This window comes from Triturus cristatus, chromosome 11 (assembly GCF_964204655.1).
Source record: "Triturus cristatus chromosome 11, aTriCri1.1, whole genome shotgun sequence".
Taxonomy (NCBI): Eukaryota; Metazoa; Chordata; class Amphibia; order Caudata; family Salamandridae; genus Triturus; species Triturus cristatus.
Genome location: NC_140594.1, coordinates 245,123,936 through 245,144,125, shown reverse-complemented (window position 1 = coordinate 245,144,125; position 20,190 = coordinate 245,123,936). Strand labels below are relative to the sequence as shown.

At 42.5% G+C, this 20,190-nt stretch overlaps 1 pseudogene; it reads left to right on the top strand.

The window, feature by feature from the left end:
• The first annotated feature begins 5,126 nt into the window (after positions 1–5,126).
• LOC146783972 (5.8S ribosomal RNA) lies at positions 5,127–5,280 on the top strand (annotated as a pseudogene).
• Positions 5,281–20,190: the final 14,910 nt, after the last annotated feature.

Genomic DNA, 20,190 nt, shown 5'->3' with positions numbered 1-20,190 from the left:
AGTGCCAAACATTTAATAAAAGTTGGAGACCATTCAAGCCCAATGCCATTAAACATATCCTTCCGATAATACTTATTAAGGGGAAGTACCTCAAAGTTTGAAAAATTCAATTTATATCCAGATAACGTGGAATAAGAAGAATATAATATAGCTATATATTTGAGAAAAGTTGGACTAAAACCATGACATTTCATGGCCCGCATCATACATTTCCAATTGACACGGTCAGAAGCCTTTTTGGCATTCAAAGTTACAGCAACTATAGAAGTTTTGTTAGCAGAGGCCATATGTAAAATATATAGAAACACCCTAGAGTCAGGTGTCTTCCTTTTACAAATCCAGTTCGCTCAAATCCAACCATATCTGAAATAGGAGGCAAAATCCTAATAGATAAAATCTTGGCAAAAAGTTTACAATCTAAGTTAATGAGGGAGATGGGTCTATAATTGGCACACGAGGAAAGATCTTTATCGTTTTTAGGAATTAAATTAGCCTCCAAAAAAGTAACTTTAGCTTTGTCTTGCGAGAGAAAACACTGATATTAGGTGAGTAAGTGCAGGAGTAAAAGATGTGAAAAACAGGAATAAAATTCAACAGAAAAACCATCCAGACCCGGTACTTTATCTTTGGGTAGTGCATTTTTAGTTCAGAAATTAAAATAGGTTCTTCTAGAAAAGAAAGATACTGTACCTGCTACTGTCTTGGTGGGAGATAGTGAAAATAGGAATCTAATGTCTCATCTGTGGGAAAGTGATCTGGAGTGTAAAGATTTGTATAATAATCAGAAAAACACTCAGAATTTCATTGTTTTTAACATGAGGAGTCGTGCTTTCATTTATAATCTTTACAATTTTTTAACTTTTGAGATTTAACCTTCAGGTATTTGGCAAATAATTTGCTGGCCTTATTTTGTCCACCATGAAACTTGGAATTAATTTTTAACAATGTTCCGGCGGCTTCCTCTGTTGACTTTTTATTGAATTCAAATTTGGCATTCATTAAACGTTGTAATACCTCATCATTCTTGGTTGTGAAAAATTCATGCTCTAATTGCTTAATAGATTGAAGCAGTAGTGAGGATTCATTAGCTGCTTTTTTCTTTTTAGCCATGACATAATTAATTATATGAGCCTGGGCAGAAGCTTTAAAGGCATCCCAGACCGTATGAAATGGAATATCAGGTGTGATATTATGCAAAAAAAACTCTTGTAGAAAACATTCTAAATTCTGCACAAATTCTTAATCTTTCAATAAACTATTGTTGAAGCGCCATCTATTCGGTTTAGAGGTCCCAGGGAATAAATCCAAATCAATTATAACCGGAGCGTGATCTAAAATTAATATTGACCAAATATCAGCATGTTTAAGTGTAGCAACTGGGGGAGGATGAAAGAAAGAAATAATCAAATCTGGATTGGGATTTATGACTAGGTGAATAAAAGGTGTATTCCAGTATGTCGGGAGAGTACAGCCTCCAGGCATCAACTAAACCTCTGGAGTGAATAAATCGTGTAAATGCTTTCTGCATTTTGTTAGGAACATATTTAACTTGGGATTTTCTACACAAAAAAAGGTCTACAATCTGGTTAAAATCACCGCCTACTACTGGATTTGCATTCGAACATGAGCATAACATAACTGACATTTGTTCCCAAAATTGCACATCAATACCAGGAGGACCATAAATATTGAGAATGGAAATAGGTGTGTGAAGAATAGTAGCATGTATTAATACCCATCTCCCCTCCACATCTCTTTCCTCCCTCTCCATTACCATATATTATTGCTATTTGTAAACCAGTATAATAATCCCATTTTTGCGGTCAAATGCTGGAGAACAAAAAACCTGACCAACCCAATTCTTACGCAATGAGTTTAGATCTTTGTCAAGTAAATGTGTCTCATGTAGTAGGGCAATAGTACATTTAAGATGTGCTAAGTGAGTGAGAACTGTTTTTTAAAAGGATTACGCAAGCCCTCGACATTACAAGAAATAACTTTACCAGCATTTACCATTCCAATACAATAACATACATATTGAACTATTATAGCCATAAAAAGGAACCAAAACAACAAACCGTCTGAATATAAATATCTCAAGAAATCATCTAAAATTCATATTCAATGAAGATCTAGAATGCATAATGAGACCAAGGAAAAAAGAAACAAGATAGGAAAGAAAAAGAGGGAAAAGAAATGAAAGTGAGAAAAGGAACAATGAATCTGGTAGAGACGATGGAGATGACAAAAAGCCAAGAGGCTTCAGTCATGAAGAGAGTAGGACACAATCAGTGTGAGGAGAATATGAAGGAGGAGTGGAGAAGTGCACAACTGAAGACAGACAACAAGCCAAAATCAAATTAGATTGGACAACAATAATCATGGGAACAATCATTAGAATAGAAAATGAAACAGAGAATATAAAGAAAAAGTCAGCAGTTATTCATATGAATGAGTCCAATAAGACAACAATACAAATATATCAACAAATAGGAATGCAAAGCACAGAAAAGACCAATAAATACCACTTACCAAGACATGAGGATAATATGGAACAGTAGGTCTAGGAAGTGAGTTACTTGGGAGGGAATCCAGACTAGATAGCAAACAGCTGCAGCTGCAAATGAGAATAAATAAATAGCAAAGGTAAATAATTGGACTAGTTAACTAAAAATAGCAACAATATCACAAGCACCATTAACAATAAACATGTTATCCTTAATGTTGCTAGAGTTAACTCCCTGAGTAATAAATACATTCAATAAAGAAAAGAGTCCAAAAGTACAAGCACATAACAGGTTAAGACACACTTAACAGAAAGTTCAAGGCTTTCCAAGATCCTCCCTTGTGTTGAAAAAATACATTTCTTCAGGTCTTCTGGACAGTCAAATGAGAAAGTTTGTTCTTTATACTTAACTTTAAAGAAGCATGGGTGCGCAAGACCATAGCTCGCATTCATGGATCTTAGAGTAGGACGGAAGGATAAAAACTCCCTCGAACGAGCGGCAATTGTTCATGCTACATCGTGGGAGATAAATACTCTCTGACCAGACCATAACATTTGTTTGCTTTGCTTGGCCACCGATAACACCATAAGTAGCTCAATATATTTCAGAAAGAGAGCAATTATTCCTCTAGAGTGGACAGGTTTTGAAGTACCGACAGGTTAAGGGCCAATACGGTGTGTGCATTGTAGATTGAGATGTGTTCCTTCCCTAAGGCCCACCAATTTAGGAATGTGGACAGCAAAAAAGGTAGGCATGTCTGACACCTTAGCTCCTTCCAGAATGCCATAAATTCCGAAATTGTTGCGCCTCTTCCGAGGGCTATCTCTTTAGTCATAACGCCAATTTTGGTGGTGGCATCCTGCACTTCACTGATCCGTTGTTCAATACCTGACACTCTGGACTCCAGAGTAGACCACTTCCTTCTCTACGTTGAAGTGTGACGTTAGTCTCCATAACAAAAGGCTTCAAATGCTTAATTTCCTCCATGAGATCTTCCAAAGACAAAGGTAAAGGAGACTTTGTAGGGGATCCAGGATCTTTTTTTTATACTTGGTAGGAGCATTTGAATCCTTGTGAACAAAGGGCATGTTTGTGGGTGAGGTGGCAGCCTTCAAACTAGAGGGAGGAGAGGGCTCCATAAGCACGAAGAGAGTACTGCAAAAAATACCATAGAGAAGACTCAATGCCCCACACTGAAAAATATCTGTAGGATGTGCGTTATTCAGTTATGTCAAATGCGGCACCAAAAAGTAGGAGACTGTGCAAAATAAGTTAGTGTGGAAGGAATGAATGACAAAAATAGCCCAGACTATTAGCTCACTGCTCAAAAGAAAAAAATAAAGAAGAGGTTCACATGTAATAATATATCATTTGGATTACTGATACTCTGTATCCTCACAGCTTGCCATGGGTGACAGGATATAAATACAATGCCATTGGTGCTTGTTTATCTAGTGTGCCCGCATTCCCAGTTAATTAGCACTCTTATATGTGCAACTATGGGTTGAAAAAGATCAACAATGAGCTACTCTGCTTCCTAAATGCAAAGGGAGATATAGAAGACACAATTGAGAAAGGAAGCTGACTCAGACACGCTCCTTATTACACAAAATGTCGGCCGCTACCGCCGAGGCTGAGGTGCATGACGCGGAAGTTAGCTTAAAAAAAGCCATAAAAGAAAAATACCTGCTCTCCCCGCATTAATGCACCGGTTCCTCAAGGCATAGTGCTTTTCCACATGAACCGCTGCCCGTAATGTAGGAGAGTCCCCAATGACGAGCGGAGCTTCACGGACCTGTGGCCATCTTGCGGGTGGTTCGACCACGCCCCACAGCTTTTCTGTTCTTGAACTGAACCTTCATCAAAGATGTGAGTGACAAGAGAACTTTACAGGAGCATGCCTCTGATCGGGAGGGCTTACAAAACATATCAACAAACCTGAGGGATGTCAGAACGCAAGATGACTGGATAGGGGAGATTGGGTAGAAACCCAGTTGTTAAGGAAATGGGATGGTTGTCAATATTTAATAGGATCCTTTTGGAGGGTTATGCTTTGGCACACCTATGTATACATTTGATGGGTACCCACCCTTCTCTCTGCCCTGTAAGATCAAGCCCAGAACCTATGATGGTCAGGAAACAATGACTGCTCAGCGTCTTGTGAATAACATTGATTGTTCTCACATGAAAGTACTTGTCGGGGCAGTTATCACTGACATTAATGCTCACTAAGTGATAATCCATATTTTCCAACTTGCTCCTGTGAGGACCCATACGTGTAATGTGACCTCACCGAATGCAATCAATGTTCTGGGAAGCATTCTAAGGAATTATTCCCTTTTCCATGGACTTCTTTGGGGTTAGGTTTCAGTTTATTTCTCAGAAAGGCTTCTGCTGCCATGTGAGCTGCTCACTTGATTGCCCACCCGCTGTAGCAGCAAGGGTGGGCTCCTAGTTGAGCACCTAGAAGCACTCTTCAATATGCAGAGGCTGGCTTTCAGAAGGGAAGCCTGGCGGGGTACTGAGCTGTCTCACCACACGGGTGGCGAATGGGCAGTGCTGCCTTCATCTTGTCTCTCCTGCACCTGCAGCTGGGCAAGCATTGGAATAGTTGTGTGTGACGTTTGGCAGTAGATTACTAGGCTCACACATTGATGTGAAACACAGCTATCTGCAAGATGTAGTATGAATTCCAGGACAATTTGATCATTGAAACTTGAAACGCAATTTGCAGCCCTGGGCTCCTCCCATGGCTATGACTGTCTGAGGGTTGCTTGAACATCAATCACCTTGGAGTTCTTCCAGTGCAAGGCTGTCACAAGAGTTTCCGCTCCCTTTGTTCCCACAAGGTCAGAACCCCGATCCTGGAAGGTTAAGATGTTGCACTACTCCTGTGCAAATGTGGGCCCTGGGATTCTGGACCACGGCAGTCCCGCCAAGCGTATTGCGGCCTCCTAACTGTCGCAACATCGTCAAGGAACGGTGGCTCCCTGGCAGCTGTGGTGGGGCAATGGCAGTCTGAGCGCCCTAATTGCAATAGGGTGGACTGCCACCACCGCTTCGCACGTGGACCACCAGACTCACAATTAGGCCCTAATAGCATTCCTTGGGAATTACCTGGGTTGGGGTCTGCACTTAAGACAACATATATAGATGCTGGCCAAACAAGAGAGTAGAGAATGTATTCTCTCCTAGGAAACACCTCAGATCATCAGCTGCTCATCCAGTTTGTACCACTGCTTCCTGTGACTTTTAGCTTGCCCTATATTTCATCGAGTAAGAATTCTAAAACACTTGAATTCAGTACTCACTCCTTTCAGCTGCCAACATGTCTGTATGGGGAACCAAGCTTACTCAATGAAGAACTATGCTTGATGCATGTCTGTGAATCTCTTTGGTGCAATTGTGTGAATCTGTGCACCCACACAACTACAATCAAAAATATCTATACTCATAACACTCTTTGTTCTGAATACTGTTGTGAGTGATGGCACTAGGTGATGATGTCCTCATATTTACTCCCAGTGATCACCTGAGGTTTCTGGATATAGCACTGGATGTAAGACTGCATATTATGGTGGAAGATTGATGTTGCCTGAAGGATCCACAATGGCATACTATTCACACTATATAATATCAATTAATGGCAGTTAATCCTATTTTGTGTAATTCAAACAACTCCATCATAGTCATTGATTGTGAGCAGACCCAAGACATTTTTAGAACATGGTAAATACCAACACTGAAAGATGCAATATTTGCTGGGTGTGGTAAATACCTCCTATTCGATGTTTCAATGTGAAAATGGGAATAACGTCAAATTTAGTCATTCTCGCACCAACTCTCCTACGTACTGGATGTACGGATGGCTTTGCGCATGGATCTGAATTTACCAATCCACATGTAAATGGGGACTTAGTGGTCCTCTAATCCACTCTTTGTTTTTAAAAAACTTCACAAAGTTCTTGAAGTTTACAAACATTACTGAGGAAAAAGCTTCAAATATTTGCACACATCGAGTTAAGGAAATCTTTTTTTTTGTTTAATAATTTTTGTTAGGTGTTTAGGAAAAGAGAAACATTATTAATCAAATGAACACATTCTGAATAAAATATAACAATTAATATATAAGAGAAAAACATGAGCAAATAATTCAAAAGATAAAAAGAGGTGAAGAAAGAAAGAAAATAAGAAGAAAGAACGATAGAGAGGAGAAGAAGAAAAGAAAGAAAGAAAGAGAGAAAAAGGAATAAAAGACAGTTAGAAATTAAGAGAAAGTAAGAAATTAAGATGCAGGTGCATGTGTAGAAAGATAAGAAGTAAAAGGTAGCCAAAGTTGGTAAGATTTAATTGTCTGAGAAAGAGTAAGAGAAGAAACAGTAGCAATTCTGTGTTCGTCACAAATAATGTTAATAATGATAATTTAGAGTTATCTTTCCAACAGGACAGAATCACTTTAAATGCTAGTGCAATAAATAACTCAAACAGCAAAGAAATAATATTAGAAACATCAAAATCAGGTGAGGAGGAACCTAGAAAACATTTTGTATTGATAATGGAATATTACAATGAAATATTTTCATACATTTACACCAAATAGATTGCCAGAACTACAATACATTAGAACAGTAATAAAGTTGATGAATTAAAGTCCCAGTAGACTCAGAACATGACCAACATAGAGACGAGGAAGTAGGGGAAAACTTATAAATAGAGGCAGCCTTAGGCCTATGTTCCTGAGAAACACTGTATAACGGTGAGGGTGAAGTGAGGAAGGGAGAAGCTAAAGGGAAATTGTTAGAAGATAAATAAGACTGCAAAGCTGTTGATATTAAAAGATACTAATTGAAAAATGAATCAGGTAAATTATATTGTAATTGTAATTCATGGAAGGGAATAAAAGAATTATGTTGGATTAATTGATGAATAAAAATAATTCCCTTCTCCTTCCAGTGTTTGTAATAAAATGATTTACGTATATATTTGATACATTTATTATACCAATAGTGGAGGACAAAAAACATTGATATGAATCAAGACCATCAGAAAAAATATTATATAATAATTGTTGGGAGTATTTTAAAATAGGAATGTCTGATATGAAGGTGCAATTAGACATATATTATATTTCAAAAAGAAAAATCTTTTATTAGGGAACGCTCAAAAACAATCCAACGAGGGATAGGGATATCAGCAAAATCATAAGTTAAGGCAAAAAATTGACGAATTAAAAATGCAGAATGATAGGATTTAAAATCAGGAAAACGCACACCACCTTTCGTTTTGGGACGTTTAAGTTTCATAAGAGCAATGTGGGGGTGTTTGTTATTCCATAAAAACTTTGTACAAATAGAATTAATCTGTGAAAAATATGAAACAGGGATCCAAAAAGGTAACATGGATAATATATATAAGGACATGGGCACAATCATCATTGTAATAGTATCTAATCTACCCCACCATGACAAATGAAGAGGGGACCAAGAAAGAAGGAGTGACTGTATTTTGGTAGTTAGTGCATTAAACGTGTAACTAATTGTGGTAGGTAAGGTAGAAGAAAACCAAATATCAAGGTATTTAATTTTTGCGGGACACCAGGTAAAATTAGTATTATTAAACATATATTGATTGCAGAGAGAGTTCAAGGGTAAGACTTCTGTCTTAGAAAAATTCAGTTTATATCCAGAGATACTGGAATAAAACTGAACCTCATCCAAAAAGGGAGGTATTGGGATTAGACATATATACCAGAATATCATCAGCGTATGCTGTTAATTTAGTTGCTATAGAATTATGTGTAAAGCCATAAATAAGTGAATTAACTCGAATGCACTCAAGGAAAGGTTCAAGACATAAAACAAATAACAAGGGTGAGAGGGGGCAACCCTGATGTGTACCTCTATATAAAGGAAAGAATTTAGAAAAATGGTTATTTACAAAAATACTAGCAGAGGGAAAAGAATATAACATTTTAACATAAGAAATAAAATTTGGACCAAAACCAAACCATTGAAGTGTATTAAATATAAATTGCCAATTTATACAATCAAAAGCCTTCTCGGCATCTAGGGAGAATGCTGCAAGTGGAGATTTGTACTCCCTCCCGAAGGAGATAACAGTAGCAAACAGGCCAATCTGCCCTTAACAAAAACCAGCTTGATCTGTTTTAACCAATAATGTTCTAATATTCTCGAGTCGGGAGGCAAGGATTTTAGCAAATATCTTACAATCATAATTAATGAATGAAATGGGACAATAATTTTTACAGAGGGAATGGTCTTTATCAGGTTTGGGAATTAGGAAAATCAGGGCCTCCATAAATGAGCCAGAAGCTTTAGAATCAGCAAGAAATTAGTTGAAAAGGGCCAGAAGTTTGGGAGCAAAAATAGAGGAAAAAGTAAAAAACAATTCAACAGAAAAACCATCAGGACTGGTGCTTTAGATTTTTTTTAAGGATTTAATAGCATCCGTTATTTCTTGAAGAGTAACTTCTCTTTCTAGTAATGCAAATTCATCAGGAAGAGAAGGGGCTTTAGGGCGGCCCAAAAAACAGATGTGTAAATTTTGATTAGAGGGATTCGTATCCTCAAAATATAATGATTGGTAATAATCATGGAAAGAAGTAGCAATATTATCATCAGAGGATGCTAAATTATTAGTGGATTCATTTACAATAGGACCAATAAGTTTACATTCAGATTTAATTTTTAAGTAGTTGTCCAGCATCTTGCCAGCTTGATACTTAGACTTAATTTTAAGAAGGACATTACATGCATCAATTGTAGCAAGCTTGTTAAGAGCAGATTTGGCCTTAATTAATTCATGAAGAACAGAGGGAGAGCTAGAGGTAAAATAATTATGTTCCAGTAGTTTGAGTTGTTGTAGTAAAGTTGTATACTTGGCCTTAGCGTTTATTTTCTTTTTTGTTGAATATGCAATAGGAAAGGCATGGAAGGAGGCCTTAAAGGCATCCCAGTTATTAGGAATGGAAGTGTCCAAAGGATTATTAATAGTAAAAAACTTGTTAATAAAAGTAGAAGCATCAGTTACAAAAGCAGTGTCTGTTAACAAAAAATTATTACGTTTCCAACGACCAAATTTAGGAGAACTCAGGGAAAGGTCAAGAACAGAAATAACGGGAGCATGATCAGAGATTAAACTAGATCTAAATTCAGAGGATTGAATAGATGGGAGTAAGGGTTTGCTAACCAAAATATAATCAATTCTAGAATGAGTATGATAAACATTAGGAAAAAAAGTAAATTGAATCAGGGTTACAGGTCTTCCAAACATCATGTAATGAACGTGAGGCAATGGCAGATTGAAATGATTTATGGGTTTTATCAGGATTAAATTTACATTTGGATTGTCTATCTGAGAATGGGTCCAACCATTGGTTAAAATCCCCAGCAACAACAATATTTGGGCTATCAATTGAGGAAAGTAAAATCTTAATACTATTCCAAAAGTCAGGGTCTGGTTTAACAGGGCCGTAAATATACAATAAGACAAGTTCTTTATTTTGAATAACAACTTTTGCCATAACCCAGCGTCCATCACTATCATATTACATGGATAAAATTTGTACATGTATCGATTCATGAAATAGTATAGCAACACCACCCTTCCGATTAGAGGCTGGAGAATAAACAACTTGACCCACCCATTGTCTTTTCAATTTAAGCGATTCTATATCATTACAATGCGTTTCTTGAATAAATGAAACATGAGAATTCAGTTTAGACAAATGAGAAAGTACCTTTTATCTTTTGACCGAGTTTCCAAGACCACAAACATTCCACGTGACAACATTACACATACTGGAATGAGGGGAGGGTATGTTATGTTATGTTATGTTATGTTATGTTATGTTATCTGGAGTTTTATTAAGCACTCAGCTACTCAGGCAGAGTGTCCCAGGGTAACACATGGATGAAGATGATACACCTTCAGGAGAACAACTGGAAGCAGAAAAACACCACTTATTAAATGAATACAAAAATCAAAATGTAAGACAACAAATACCAACAACAGGCACATGCATCAAGCAACATATTTTCAAAAAGAGAAAAGAAACAGAAAAGAATAGATGAAGAAAAAAGGATATGAAGGAAAAAACGTAGATCAAGGAAAGATATCCAGATCTAAGAAAAAGAGTGAACGAAATAAGCATGGAGCATAACTGCACCAAGAACAGATGGAACAGCAGAGGAGCAAAATTAAGAAATACAAGAAGTAACAGCCATAAGAAATCTATTTAGAGAGAGATAAGGGAGAGAAATTAAAGATATTGAGTAGAACTATCCATAGAAGATGATGAGAGACTGAGCAAGAAAGACCTCAAATGAGCGGGAAGAGCCATTATGAGTAATTTTACACAAGCAAGGATGTAAAATGCCATAACGAATGTTTAACTGTCTCATCTGAGGACGAAGTGCGAGAAATTCCTGCCTTCTTGCATTGGTGGCGTTGGAGATATCCTGAGAGAGAAAAATGGTGTGATCAGCCCAAACATGTCGACGTTTCACCTTTGCTGCCTGTAAGACACGCATAGGGTCTGTGAATTCCAAAAATAGCATTATAATTCCTCTAGGTCAAACAGAGTTCAGTTAAAGATGACCCAAGCAATGAGCATGTTGGATATTCAGTGAAGGCTCTAGAGGAAGATCAAGGAGCTCTGACAGAATTTTTTTAAGAAAAAGGAGAATGTCAGGACATTCCAAATTTTCTGGTAAGCCATAAAGACGGAGATTATTTCATCTATTGCGATTTTCAAGATCCTCAATGTGAAGCTTAAGACGCTGAATCTCTTGCTCCAGAATAGAAATTTTAGTAGAGACATCATGTAGATCACTAAGACGTTGCTCCATATCAAATACCTTTGCTTCCTTTGTAATCCATCTATCTTCAATTTGCAGGAGTTTCTCCTTGGTAGTGGACATAAAGGCATTCAGCCCCCTCACCTCGTCAAGAATAGAATCAAGAACAGGGTTATGTGACAACAAAATGGGTGAAGGGGGATCATTCTTTGCCCTTTTAGGTTTTGTGCCAGAAGAAGAAGCTTTAACATGAGAGGAGTTGTCACTGGCCATCGTGGAACGTAGAGAAGGACGAAAAATCACTTTTAATGGAGACATCAATTTGCCATAAGCAGAGAGTAAATTTTCCTTCTCTGTAGGAGACTTAAAGAGGACAGCAGTAGGTTTAAAGTAATGAGTAAGCGTTCATGTGAAGACACTGCTGACCCCCCAATAAAAGCTCTCAATATGGCCAAACATAGTAAAAATTAATTGAGGATACGATATCAGCAAAAGTCATGGAAGCACACTCATGAGGGAATGGCAAGAGATAGACATCTCCAAAACAGCAAGAAAAAATAGTCAATTATGCATATTTTTGCAGGATTAGAGTGTGCCAGTAAAAAGATAGAAAAAGAAAAAAAATAATTTTGTGGAAACGTTGCCGAGTGCAACATACTAAAGTGCCAGTTTTACCTTAGTAGGAGGTCTAAGACGATGAGCGGCAGGCACAAAATGGCGGCAGCTCGTGTAGAAGTGAGGAAGAAACCACCGTCTCCGTAATGAGCTCAAGCAGGAGCGGACGAGATAGAGAAACGGCTCCAGCAGTTGCTCCAGTAGATCGGAATCATCAGGAAGGCTTCCATTTCTCTAGAGCGCCGAAAATAACGGCTGAAAACAGTTAGTGAGCTCAGGGATCTAGCGGAGCTCAGCACAAAGCCGCCATCTTGCGTCGACGCAAGACCACGCCCCCGAGTTAAGGAAATCTTGTTTTCCTGGTGATCCTACTTGTCAATGGTTTAGTAGCAATTCAGCTAGAACTCATTTAAAATTCTCTAGCCTTTCTTTGAACTCACTTGGAGGCTTTTTTAGAGTCAAAAACCCTGGAATTATCAGAAGAGAGTTCAGAGTTTTGAAAGTAAAGAACATTCATAAAATCTTCTCATTGCCTATAGGTTAATCGGCATCCAACTTTAACACTGCCCCAGATATTTCACTTTGTTTTATTTTCATGTTGGACCGATTTTGTTTTCAAATTGAAATAATTATTACAGGCAGCGGAGAAAATGGATGTAAAAGGTAAAGCCATGGAAACCCATGACCAAGCTTATGGCAGACTACCCCCAGGTATGAGGGAGAAAATCAGTATTTTTATGCATGTGTGTGTGTGGGTGTGTGGTTGTGTGTGTGTGTGTGTATGTGTGTGTGAGAATTGCTGTTTTTTAAAGCATATTCACACAGCTGCCCCGCTCAGCACAGCTGTGCTCACCAGTTGTTGAGTGTACGGCATAGCCTCGGGATTGGCCTCAAGCCAAACACCCCATTGGTGACAAAACCCCGCTGCCCATGACCTTTGGACATGGGCGTCTAGGGATTGGCTGCAGGGCCTAGCAAGTGGCCAGACTCTGCACCCAACCCTTCCAGGTAGTCAACCTGCTGCCCAACAACTTCACAGCCAGCCAATCCCCCACCATGCAAAGCCTTCAGCATTCAGCCACACCCTGCTCCCATCCTCTATTGGCGGCTGACAAACCCTGGTCTGCCAACCACCCACCCCACATTTTTTATGTTTATTTTATTTACTCCACCTATACCGCTGCTCTGGAATTACCATGCCACAGGACAGTTCAAGAATCAATTACTGAAGTGTGCACAGTCCCATGGTACCAGAAGTGACTCTTGCAAGGCAGCTCCCACAGGAGGCTTGTGGTATCTCACGGAAAGGAGTTGCTGGGTCCCACTGGAGAACCATGGTACTCACAACACAGAAAATAAAAATAAAACATTTTGGCTTCTGAGGGGGTTCCTCTGGATCCCTGGCAGAATTGCTTAGGGTCAGAATACCCCAGCCCTGCCCCCTTTTTTTAACTTTAAGTATAGCTAATGGCTCCCCATAATGGGGATGCCAATCAAATCACTCTCACATGCAGGATGTGGGACCAAATTATCAAATGGGTGAAAAAATTCCCAGAAAGAAGGATTTTTGTGATATGGTGAAAATCTGTTCAGCTGTTACAGAGAAATTAAACTTCAACATGTATAGATATCTAGCAACACTGTACTACAGAGGGAGTACCAAAGTACTGGTACTGGATGTTCCCACAGGACTGGTAAGTAAATTTTGCAGCCGCCATTTTAGGACTCGAAGACTTGCCGAATATGAAAGATAGCTCACAGACTATAATTATATTCCTAGTATGGTGCTAGTATGTACGAATAGTTTCTGATAGCGTCCATAATATTGGTTCCCGTCAAACTAATATGAAATATGGCTCTGCAATGCCAGTAAGTAATCTATCCTTTGGAATCCGATTTTCAGGATGATCTTGTTTCCTGCAATAGGGCACCTGCTGGAATTGATTTATGCATCGCGATGTCAGCATCAGGTTGCGCAATCAGGCCAGCGTTTGTACGTAATTACTGACAGTAATCGGAAGCAATGACTGAGCAATGTGCAGCACCTGAAACCATTATAGAGACCATTGCTAATTTCCCATTGGATCACGGGACTGAGACGATAGGGAGACAGACCTTTTTTTGTCTGCACACATTTTCGTAATTTTGCAATTTAGTAAGCTGTAAAATGTAGCAAAATAAGCGTGTGCCAAATGGATATTTTCCGCTACACTGGAGAAAACAAGCCTAAACAGATTACACGTTAGCAATTATCTCCTCTTCAGCGCTCATGCTTTTCAGTGCACTTGTGTCTGAATGTTTTCTTGTTTTGTGATTTTGAATTGCCGCATCCTTTAGCATCAATGCATTTTGTACCATCGGCAAAATAAGTTGCCTAGAATACCGAGGTGCTCAATGTATCCCAAAAACAATACAGATTGGAATGTACAGATGCCATAATAGAGTCTATTGCAAGGTGATTTAAATTCCTGAAACATTTATTGTCATTTCGCTGGTCATTTCTACCCAACTAGTTTTACTTCAAAAACTGAATATCGTTCAGTTTCATTTATTTTATTAATATTCTATAATGTGATTCATGTGCTGGATTAGAATGTGTTTTATTATTATACATTTGTACGTTTACAGAAGAAAGTATTGTCTCTGATTCTAAAGACACCAATAATCTGAGAAATCTATGGTGGAGCTATCACATGAGTGTGTGTACACATTAAGGGCCAGATTTATAAGGACATATGTACAAACACATTTTTCCAAAGACACAGAATGGGTAAAACCCTTTGATACATCAGGCCCATAGTTCTTTAATGCAGTGCAGCACAGCAAGCCACTAGTCATGAAAATGAAAGGGCATGTATGCACATTCCTGTCCTTTCCTAGCTCTGGTGCACTTTTGGATGCCTAGCGCTAACGCAGGCACTCATTTGTCATGGTGCAATGGTTCCTCCGTTGCATGCAGGATTGTTTTAGTGCACGAAGGGACACCTTCCTGCAAAAAAACAATCCTGAGAGGCATTTCCTTTTTCTATGTGTGTTATAGAATGCAGCACACATAGAAAGAGGAAAAAAGGAGGAGAAATTAAGATATTTCTTCGATCAATGCTGGGCAACCTGTAACTGCTACCACAGCTACCGCTGATTCCGACCGCTGTGTACCGCCCCTCCTCGCCGGACCCGCTTCGCGGGTCCCGCTTCGCGGAAACACAGCGGCTACAACACTTCAAAGGGCTTCTTCCGACCGGCAGGGCTGCGAGGGTAGAGCGGAGGACTCGACGGACCAGGAGTCCCCGCGCGCCCGTTACCAGCTGGGCTCCTCTCCCTGCCGGCCCCGCCCCCAAACGCCGGTAAAGTCAAAAGGCAGCTGAGCCTTACCTCAGGTGGATTCCTTCGATCAATGCTGGGCAACCTGTAACTGCTACCACAGCTACCGCTGATTCCGACCGCTGTGTACCGCCCCTCCTCGCCGGACCCGCTTCGCGGGTCCCGCTTCGCGGAAACACAGCGGCTGCAACACTTCAAAGGGCTTCTTCCGACCGGCAGGGCTGCGAGGGTAGAGCGGAGGACTCGACGGACCAGGAGTCCCCGCGCGCCCGTTACCAGCTGGGCTCCTCTCCCTGCCGGCCCCGCCCCCAAACGCCGGTAAAGTCAAAAGGCAGCTGAGCCTTACCTCAGGTGGATTCCTTCGATCAATGCTGGGCAACCTGTAACTGCTACCACAGCTACCGCTGATTCCGACCGCTGTGTACCGCCCCTCCTCGCCGGACCCGCTTCGTGGGTCCCGCTTCGTGGAAACACAGCGGCTGCAACACTTCAAAGGGCTTCTTCCGACCGGCAGGGCTGCGAGGGTAGAGCGGAGGACTCGACGGACCAGGAGTCCCCGTGCGCCCGTTACCAGCTGGGCTCCTCTCCCTGCCGGCCCCGCCCCCAAACGCCGGTAAAGTCAAAAGGCAGCTGAGCCTTACCTCAGGTGGATTCCTTCGATCAATGCTGGGCAACCTGTAACTGCTACCACAGCTACCGCTGATTCCGACCGCTGTGTACCGCCCCTCCTCGCCGGACCCGCTTCGCGGGTCCCGCTTCGCGGAAACACAGCGGCTGCAACACTTCAAAGGGCTTCTTCCGACCGGCAGGGCTGCGAGGGTAGAGCGGAGGACTCGACGGACCAGGAGTCCCCGCGCGCCCGTTACCAGCTGGGCTCCTCTCCCTGCCGGCCCCGCCCCCAAACGCCGGTAAAGTCAAAAGGCAGCTGAGCCTTACCTCAGGTGGATTCCTTCGATCAATGCTGGGCAACCTGTAACTGCTACCACAGCTACCGCTGATTCCGACCGCTGTGTACCGCCCCTCCTCGCCGGACCCGCTTCGCGGATCCCGCTTCGCGGAAACACAGCGGCTGCAACACTTCAAAGGGCTTCTTCCGACCGGCAGGGCTGCGAGGGTAGAGCGGAGGACTCGACGGACCAGGAGTCCCCGCGCGCCCGTTACCAGCTGGGCTCCTCTCCCTGCCGGCCCCGCCCCCAAACGCCGGTAAAGTCAAAAGGCAGCTGAGCCTTACCTCAGGTGGATTCCTTCGATCAATGCTGGGCAACCTGTAACTGCTACCACAGCTACCGCTGATTCCGACCGCTGTATACCGCCCCTCCTCGCCGGACCCGCTTCGCGGGTCCCACTTCGCGGAAACACAGCGGCTGCAACACTTCAAAGGGCTTCTTCCGACCGGCAGGGCTGCGAGGGTAGAGCGGAGGACTCGACGGACCAGGAGTCCCCGCGCGCCCGTTACCAGCTGGGCTCCTCTCCCTGCCGGCCCCGCCCCCAAACGCCGGTAAAGTCAAAAGGCAGCTGAGCCTTACCTCAGGTGGATTCCTTCGATCAATGCTGGGCAACCTGTAACTGCTACCACAGCTACCGCTGATTCCGACCGCTGTGTACCGCCCCTCCTCGCCGGACCCGCTTCGCGGGTCCCGCTTCGTGGAAACACAGCGGCTGCAACACTTCAAAGGGCTTCTTCCGACCGGCAGGGCTGCGAGGGTAGAGCGGAGGACTCGACGGACCAGGAGTCCCCGCGCGCCCGTTACCAGCTGGGCTCCTCTCCCTGCCGGCCCCGCCCCCAAACGCCGGTAAAGTCAAAAGGCAGCTGAGCCTTACCTCAGGTGGATTCCTTCGATCAATGCTGGGCAACCTGTAACTGCTACCACAGCTACCGCTGATTCCGACCGCTGTGTACCGCCCCTCCTCGCCGGACTCGCTTCGCGGGTCCCGCTTCGCGGAAACACAGCGGCTGCAACACTTCAAAGGGCTTCTTCCGACCGGCAGGGCTGCGAGGGTAGAGCGGAGGACTCGACGGACCAGGAGTCCCCGCGCGCCCGTTACCAGCTGGGCTCCTCTCCCTGCCGGCCCCGCCCCCTTGGGGTCCTTAGATCTCCCATAAAGTAAAGGCAACATTCCCGCTGCGCGGGAGCGCGCGGGAGGGCGCCGGGAGAAGCCCGGGACAAGGGCGGGACCGTCTGTGGCCGTCCGGGGTCGGACGAGGTTGGGTTGGGCTTAGAGCCTTGGTTCTCTGTACATTTTATCATCTTGTTACACCGTATACTACATTTTGCGTTATATTGTGGCACCATTATTAATTTCCAATTATGGCCCTAAGATCGGGCAAACAGCGCCTAGTGCATATTCAAACCTCTAAGGGTGTTGTCTCAGGCCCCCTCGATGCTTTTATCACCCGAGCCACAGGGATACTAGAAAAAGAAATTGAACTAGTTGAGCACAGATTGTCCCTGGACTTAGTTACTGGGAAACGCTCATCTATTGGTGCCCTGGCCCGTGTTAAAAGCCCTTTAACTAATGCTGTATTTAATTGTATCTCTACTTCAGAGACCGAAGTGATAGTTCATGTAGATGGGGACGGAGATCCAACATCCACGTCCAATGATAACATGGAACTGAAATCTGATAATAACCTGACCTGTTTAGAAGCGGATAGTCAAAATACGGAGGACGATGAGAGTAGCTTGTCCAGAACCCCACAATTATACGCTCCCACCTTATCCAGTATGCCCGTTTTGCCTCCAGTAATTACCAATCACATTACTAATCAGGTTCCACGGAAAAGAAAGCATGCTTCAAGCTCAAAGGGAGAAAATGTACAAAAACAACCTAAAATAGATCATGTTAATAGTCCCTCTCATTCCCAGACCATACAAGAACCCCCAATAGTGTACTGTCCTTCATTGGTCCACTCAGGGTCTTCTAATCCTTGCCCAACATGTTTTAGTAGTGACGATGTCCTGTTGGCAAAAATGGAAGCAATGATTAAAACCATATTGCTTCCGGTCTTAGAAAGTACCAGGATAATGTCCGCCAAAATAGATGTCCTGGAAGCAGCGGTCAACATTAATATGGACCTCTTGCAAAACTTAACGACTACTAGTTTCAAGTCAAGGGGCCCTAACCCCATAGGGGGTGCTAACCAAAAAGGGGGGTCAACCACAACTATCCCCGTAGGGACATCTTCTACCATTATTAATAATAAACCACTAATAGGAGCAAAAACTACAGCTGCCACATTGACTACTGCAAGTAGAGCCCCTACTAAAGAAACACCAAAGGCTAAACGCCCAGTGGCAACTAACAACACGCAGGGGAAAAAATCTCCAGCAAATGGTGCAGTAAACCAACCTAATAACACTCCAGCACAGACATCTATAATGGGTAGGGAGAGGAAAACCACTCTCCAAGATAGGAATCCGAGGACAGATAACAGAAATTCACGACACCCACCCAGAGTAAACTTACCTCCTGAAGCGTCACAATATACCATCGTTCTAACAGGAGTGGCCCCCCTAAGAGAGGGTATTAAAGAATCACAAGGGGATCTGCGGAATAAGGTCATCTTCTGGCTAAACAAACATCGCCCTCTCCCCCCGTCATCTCCCACCGAAATCCTCTATGTAAGGAGAGTAGAATGGGTAGGTAAGGGCGAAAAAGATCTGGAGGGTGACTGTATTTTAATTTCATTTAGAGACCCCTGGGTGGTGGAAAGAATCCAAAGGAAAGCTAGATTTGCCCATTTGGGTGATGTACAGACCTTACACCTTGGTTACTTTTACCCCCACACGTACCCAATTAATCAAATGGGCCTCAATCATTGGAAACTCAAAGGGGGAATGCCCCGGGAGCCCACAATCCATCACCCCCAATACTACCCTCCTCTCTTCAATCATTTCGAGGCACTGTCAGATCTAGAATGGGTTGACTGACTATGTGCACCGACCCAGTCACCGAACACAGCTATAGGGAAGGGGGAGGGAGCGCACATCCCATTTAACCCTACCTCGGAATTAGTAAAGGAGCAACAGTCCCTTTTCCATAACAACATTAGTATGTTGAGGGGGCAAAGTGAGGAAGAGGCTTCCACTTCCAATATAGATGTGACCAGTCTAACAAATGACATCTTACCGAGCTCCCATTCCCCTCCCATTGTTAGCAATAATCACGTAGAGGTAAATTCTTTAATTTCACATATGGTATCTTGGAATGTTGCCGGAGTCAAGACCCGCATGATTTCTGAGGATTGGTTGGTCTTTATAGGTAAACATGAGGTTGTCCTCCTGCAAGAAACATGGGCCACATCTCCGTCTTACATGGTTGGATTCACAAATTTTTTCAAACCAGCTATAAAAGGTACTAAAGGGCGGGCGTCAGGGGGACTGACCATTTGGGTAAAACAGGCCTGGTGTTTTTCAGTTTCTGAACTGTATGTGGATAATCCCGACATATTGGCTATAAGGCTGAGGGAAGTAGGGGGGCAGGAAATGCTTATTATTAACATATACTCTAGAGGCCTCCCTGGCGGCCGTTGCCCCAAGCTGATAGGCGCCCTAGATACATTACTAATGGGTTGGAATAAAGGCTCATTTATTATAATAGCGGGTGATATTAATTGCACAATTGAACCACTGTACTTGCCGGAAGACAATTGGGGGTTTGAAGAAGATGCGACCTGGAAAATCCCCGAACTTTCCAACAAATTACCAGTTAAAGCAACGGAGGCTGCCCTGAATTGGACTGCTTTTTGCCTCACTTGGGGATTAAGGGCCGCAAACGGACGCACCAAATCGGACATTGGAGCCAATCCCACTTTTGACAATGGTGCGAGGAAAAGTCGTATTGACTACATCCTCATAAAAATGGAATATTGGAGCCTAATTGTCGATATGGAAATTGTAATGCGTCCGGAAAGTGACCATAACCCA